This window comes from Ixodes scapularis, unplaced genomic scaffold (assembly GCF_016920785.2).
Source record: "Ixodes scapularis isolate PalLabHiFi unplaced genomic scaffold, ASM1692078v2 PGA_scaffold2__306_contigs__length_199485367, whole genome shotgun sequence".
Taxonomy (NCBI): domain Eukaryota; kingdom Metazoa; phylum Arthropoda; class Arachnida; order Ixodida; family Ixodidae; genus Ixodes; species Ixodes scapularis.
Genome location: NW_024609857.1, coordinates 172,897,239 through 172,902,787, shown reverse-complemented (window position 1 = coordinate 172,902,787; position 5,549 = coordinate 172,897,239). Strand labels below are relative to the sequence as shown.

Below are 5,549 nucleotides of genomic sequence, written 5' to 3'. Positions count from 1 at the left end.
TAGCATGGCCATATTAAAGAGGTAAGGAGATAGGACCGACCCCTGGGGTGTCCCTTTATTCCCGAGCGAAATGCTCTCCGAGGTTATCCCACCGACGGTAATAGTGGCTGTTCTGTCTGTAAAAAAGTATTTTATATAATTGTAAGCTCTGAAGCCAATTCCTAGTTTGTTTAGCTGGGTTAGGATGGTTTCGTGGTGAACATTATCAAAGGCTTTGGTTAGATCAAGGCCAAGAATGGCTCGGGTATCGAGTTCTGAGGTGTGATCACCGTCTATTATCTGGTGTTTAATTTGAAGCATAATGTCCTGCGTGGACAATTTGGGCCTGAATCCAATCATCGTGTGAGGGTACAGGTCGTGGTCTTCCATGTGTTTGTTTAAGCGAGTAAGGATGATGTGTTCCAGGAGTTTGCCTAGGCAGGAGGTGAGCGAGATGGGTCTTAGGTTCTCTAGCTGCAACCTCTTGCCTGGCTTTGGTATCATTACAATTTTAGCTTCCTTCCACTGTTCAGGAATATGGCCAGTTTCCCAGCATTTGTTGAAATACTTAGTTAGTGCTTCTATGGAATCATCGTCCAGGTTTCTTATGGTTTTGTTTGTTACTCGGTCTAGACCAGGAGCGGAGTGCGTTCGTAGACCATGCATGGCCTCGCGTACTTCTGCTGCCGTAATAGGCTCGTCCATTATTAGGTTTGGGTCTCCCGTGTATGAGGGCAAGGGCATTTTGGTATGGTTTCCGAGGTATCGATTTTTGAGTTCATTGATTAGGTCTTTGTCTGTTCCCGGGTAAGTATGGATTATTTTGCTGAGGTTGTGCCTCTGCGTAGTCTTACTGTTCTCGGGATCGAGTAGGCATCTTAGTATGCGCCATGTTTTGGCCATGCCTATTTGCGCTTCCATGCCATCACACGCACTATGCCAGTTTTGGCGTGTTAGTTGGTCCGCATAGTCTTCAATTTGTTTGTTTAAGATTGTCAGGCGTTTGCGCAGGGATCTATTTAGTTTGTGTTGGTTTAGTCGTCTTTGTAAGCTAGCTGTTGCTTCCCACATGTGAAGTAGCTTGGCATCTGCCGCCTGGATATTAGCTTCTTCTGGTATGGTTTTGGTCGCCTGCATAACATTTTGTTGTAAGGTGTCGACCCATGCCCTTATGTCTATTATCTCAGAAACGCTAGGTTCGTTCTTGTTTCTTTGTGATTGCCTAAAAGCGTCCCAGTCGGTGAGGTGGATTCGTCTGCCTTTAGGTTTGGCGGGACCCGTTTGGATTCTGGTGGCTACTATGAAGTGGTCACTTCCTAAGTTTTCTTGCGTGTTGAACCATGTGGCACCTGACACGTTTTTTGTGAAGGTTAAGTCTGGTGTAGTGTCTACGCTGATGCAGTTTCCCATGCGAGTGGGATGTGTCGGGTCTGTAAGCAACGTTAGTTGCTCCTGCTGTGCGTCTAGCCATAATAGGCGGCCCTTGCGGTGATCGGTGGAATAACCCCATGCAGAGTAGTGCGCATTGAAATCTCCTACTATGATTAGGGGCTGTTTGTTTGCTACTTGTATTGCTTTCCTGAATAGACTGAGAAATCGGTGTTGCTGTTTAGGGTTGCTGTATATGTTGAGCACAAACATACTGCCAGTTTTTCGCTTTGCTGTAGGAATAATTTCCACTAGGACGTGTTCTATCGACGTAATGCCGGTCTCGTGCAGGAGCGCCGGTATATTTCGTTTGATTAACGTAGAGATTGTCGCGTTGCCTGTGCCCGATACATCCGGACAGAAGGACGTATAGCCTGATAATTTGGCCTGCCCCCCCGTCTCTTGGAGTGCAATTATGTCTGGCATTTCGGAATTTTTATTTTGTAGGAACTGCTGGAGATTTCCCCTCTTACGGCGGAATCCGCGGCAGTTCCATTGCCATATGATGTGCGTAGTGTTTTTACCGCTAATCCTGGCCATCATTAGTCGGGCGGCTGTAAGGCTTAGTTACTTTAATGGGCCCTACGCTGGGCCTCTGTTGCGCGTTTTCTAGGGCCGTAATTCTGGCATTACAATTCTCGGCAAATTGTGTGATCATGGTGTGGAAGTTTTTATGAATTACTTCGAATTTGAGATCAATGACCCTGGTGATTTTGTCTATGATCATGTCTTCCCTGATATTACGCTTAAAGTTGCCGGCGCGGGCGGTTGTCCCCTGGGAATGAGGGGATTGTTCTACCGCTCTGCGTTTTGCGGGTAGGTGTTCGATATCGGAATCTGATTCCGCATCTTGTGCTGTAGGTTCTACAACTACCGGGGGTGCATCTATTTCTATAGGGGTCGTTTCTGGATCGGCGGGTGCAGCCGTTTCAGGCGTTGTTGCCTTGAGTTGAGCGATCTCGGCCTTCAGGGCCTTATTCTCTGCTAGTAGTGTTTCGAGCATTTTTTTTTATATTAGTAAGCTCACTGTTGTGAGATGAGGGGAGGGTGGGGTTTTCTGTCATAGTGGGTTTAGGCTGGGAGACTGCACTTGCCCAGCTCATCTTGTTGTTGTTTGAGGTCTTGCTTTCTTGTTTCGCTTGGGGTCTATGTTCCGATGGAAATCTGGTTTGAGATGCCTTGCGGCTTTTGGCCGTGTTCCTTGATTTGGATCGGGAGGGGCGTTGGGTCTCCGCTGCTTTTTTGCCGTCTTGACTTGATAGCAATGGGTCTCTGTCTCCGTCGCTCCGGGTGTGTAGTGCTTGCTGCTGTTGTCGCCGTTTTTCCCACTGGCGCTGTTTGATGAGGAAAGGCGTCTGAAAGCGTTTCCGGCAGCGCTTGTCTCCCGTGGGGTGGTCTTTGCCACATAGCGCACAGCTGGGGTTACAGTTGTGATTGTCCGTGGGGTTTTGGGCACCACATTCTATGCATTGTTGCTTGTCAGGGGTCGGGCATACGTCCGCGCGATGACCGATGCGGCCGCAGGCGCCGCACACTTCGACTTTTTTCTTGTGGAGGTAGCAGCGGTACTCCGCGCCCCTGTAGTAGACGTAGAATGGTACCTTTGGGCCTTCAAAGATGATGATGACTGAGTTGGTGTTTCCCATACGACGGACCTGCAGGATGGGGGGGTTCTTCTTGTAGATGAGGCTTTTGGTGATGTCTTCCGCAGTGTCGTAATCCGGAATATTGTGGATTACGCCTTTGGAGGTGTCTGCTGGTGGGGTTGCGTAGGCTGTGGCTTCGTAGTGCGTGTCTCCGAATTGGAGTTCTCTGATTCGATTGTATTTCTCAGCGTTCGCCAAACTTGGAGTGCTGATTACTATGATATTTTGTCCCATGCAGGAGCGATATATGTCGTCTTCCGCCTCAGCGATTGTTACTGTTGCGGCACGCAGTACTTCATCTCGAATTAGCGCGTCGCTCAGTTTTGAAATATTAAGCCCGTCGCGGGGACGTACGATGATCTTTATATCTTCCCTTGGCAGTTGCGGCTGTCGCGGCAGCTGTGATTTCTTGGTGGAATATCTGGTACGCACTGCGCCGGCTCCAGCTGTTTTGCTTGTTTTTTCTGCTGTTAGGCCAAGCTGCGCGAGGGTTCTACGATTCCTGTTGCGGTAGCTGTCAAGCCATCCCGCTTCTTTGGTTACTTGTTCTGGTGTAATATCTGTACCTTCTACTTCAACTACTTCCATTCCATGAAAGGAGCTTACCCGGTGTATCTGTGGGGTGGTTGAGCCACCCTGGGTGCTGCCTTGTGGCTCCTCGGCGACCGGCATCGGGCAGCTGCGGCGCGTCGATGCGACGGCGCCGGAGTCTTGGTTGCTCACGGATCCCATGCGGGGCACGTCCGCTTCGGCACCGTCATCAGTGCCTTCGGTGCAATCACGCCGGAGTTTTTGATCTAAAAAGACGGAGCTCGCCACAGCCGTGGCATCCCTAGCTCGTCCTCTTCTTCCTTTTCTTCCTTCTTGAGCGGCGTCGGCGTCGCCGACGCCGACGCCGCTCACGCCGGAAACGGGCCCCTAAGAGCTGCGCTCTAAAAAAAAAAGAAAGGTACACATCGGAAAATATTTGAAAAAAAAATGAAAGCTGCTTACAACTCCCTGTAACGCCGAACTAGAGTGCAGCTCTTGAGGAGGAGGAGGGAAGGGCACTGGGGGGGGGGGGGGGGGGGTTAAACTAACCAGGGGGGGGTCACGTGACCCCCAATGCCGATGATGTCATCACTGACGTCACTGGTGACGTCATCAGTGATGATGACGATGACGATGCGGATGTCGGTAACGTCATCAGTGATGATGTCGATGCGGATGCCGGTGACGTCATCAGTGATGATGACGATGACGATGCGGATGCCGGTGACGTCATCAGTGACGATCACGATGTGGATGCCGGTGACGACATCAGTGACGTCACTGATGACGTCATCAGTGATGATGACGATGACGATGCGGATGTCGGTAACGTCATCAGTGATGATGACGATGACGATGCGGATGCCGGTGACGTCATCAGTGATGATGACGATGACGATGTGGATGCCGGTGACGTCATCAGTGATGATGACGATGACGATGTGGATGCCGCTGACGTCATCAGTGATGATGACGTCATCAGTGATGATGACGATGACGATGTGGATGCCGGTGACGTCATCTGTGACGATGACGTCATTGGGGGTCACGCAACATCGGCGGGGGTCACGTGACTTCAGGGGAGTCACGTGACCTCGGGGGGGTCACGTGCCCCCCACGAGGTCACGTGACCCCGGTGGGGGGCTCGCGCGGTGCATTATGGGACATTTCCCATGATGCACCGGGGTCACGTGACCTCGGGGGGGTCACGTGCCCCCCACGAGGTCACGTGACCCCGGTGGGGGGCTCGCGCGGTGCATTATGGGACATTTCCCATGATGCACCGGGGTCACGTGACCTCGGGGGGGTCACGTGCCCCCCACGAGGTCACGTGACCCCGGTGGGGGGCTCGCGCGGTGCATTATGGGACATTTCCCATGATGCACCGCGCGGTTACGCCGACGCCGACGGCGACGCCGACGCCGCTCAAGCCGGAAACGGGCCCCTAAGAGCTGCGCTCTAAAAAGTGAAAGCCGCTTACAACTCCCTGTAACTCCGAATCAGAGCGCAGCTCTTGAGGAGGAGGAGGGAAGGGCACTGGGGGGGGTTAAACTAACCAGGGGGGGTCACGTGACCTTGGGGGGTCACGTGACCCCCAATGCCGATGATGTCATCACTGACGTCACTGATGACGTCATCAGTGACGATGGCGATGCGGGTACCGATGACGTCATTAGTGACGTCACTGATGACTTCACCAGTGATGATGACGATGCGAATGTCGGTGAGGTCATCAGTGACGTCACTGATGACGTCATCAGTGATGATGACGATGACGATGGGGATGTCGGTAACGTCATCAGTGACGTCACTGATGACGTCATCAGTGATGATGACGATGACGATGGGGATGTCGGTAACGTCATCAGTGATGATGACGATGACGATGGGGATGTCGGTAACGTCATCAGTGATGATGACGACGACGATGCGGATGCCGGTGACGTCATCAGTGTTGATGACGAT

General features: G+C 51.9%; 1 pseudogene; it reads right to left on the bottom strand.

Moving 5' to 3' along the window:
• Nucleotides 1–1,933: 1,933 nt before the first annotated feature.
• LOC121836410 lies at nucleotides 1,934–3,725 on the bottom strand (annotated as a pseudogene).
• Nucleotides 3,726–5,549: the final 1,824 nt, after the last annotated feature.